The sequence below is a fragment of the Camelina sativa genome, chromosome 12 (assembly GCF_000633955.1).
Source record: "Camelina sativa cultivar DH55 chromosome 12, Cs, whole genome shotgun sequence".
Lineage (NCBI taxonomy): Eukaryota > Viridiplantae > Streptophyta > Magnoliopsida > Brassicales > Brassicaceae > Camelina > Camelina sativa.
This window is the reverse complement of record NC_025696.1, coordinates 20295742-20296726: the sequence shown is the minus strand read 5'-3', so window position 1 is coordinate 20296726 and position 985 is coordinate 20295742.

Below are 985 nucleotides of genomic sequence, written 5' to 3'. Positions count from 1 at the left end.
AAATATTGAAAGCTAAATGATGATTTACCTCAAAGCTCTGCCACATATCTCTTTATCTATATGAAACGATCTCTTGAGGACCTCTCTTATACGGTCGAGTTCACAATGCATAAGTAAGCAAAAAGCCTCGTCCAATAATCAAAAACTTGAGAAGCAAACCCCTCTTTGTGAGGAGCAGCAAGTGTCTTAAAAGAACTTGCTCTGCAAGCAAGCAAAGAACAGAATAACAATCAAAATTAAAAGTCTCAGAATTTGAAGAGCATATAGATCTAGGATTAAGTGTTGTTATAAACCTGAAGTGGGTTGTAACTTGTAAGGAGAGGAAGCATCATATCCACATACATCCCATTTTCCTGTTGTGTTACCCAAATCTTCTAAAACAAAGTAAACACTTTTGTCTCCATAGCCACAACAACACCAGCTCTACAAAAAACCCAAACCTTTTAATACCTATTTTCATCAATCTCAATCGAAGATTCCAAATTTAAAAGCTTTAGATTTTACCTGTGGATTTGGGTCTAAAGCTTTGACAAGAAGGGTCAATGAAAAGCTTAGCTCCGGCGAAAGAGCTGCCCCCAATCCTTTCAAGGCAGCAGAAGGTTGAACGGCAGGTGTTTGTTGCAAAAGACGCCATGTTTCTCTACTTGTTGTTATGAGTGGACTATGTATTTTGTTTAGTTGGAAAATCTGACTTTGGTTAAGCAAACGAAATGTGGTGAATGTTTACTTACTATTTATAATTAAATAATGTAAAGCATTCGGAACTAATGCATGACTAATGAGAAAAATTACAAACGGATAGAAACATTCAGAATTGTTAATGGATTGGTCTTCAAGGTTAGTGCATCCCACTTAAAAGAAAACAATAACTTAAATTAGGAGTAATTATGAAATTAATGTCTCCTTCTCTTACGACTTAATTACAAAAAAATCAAATTTCAGTTACACAAATTAGTAAATTACTACTAATAAGAAAATTAATTTG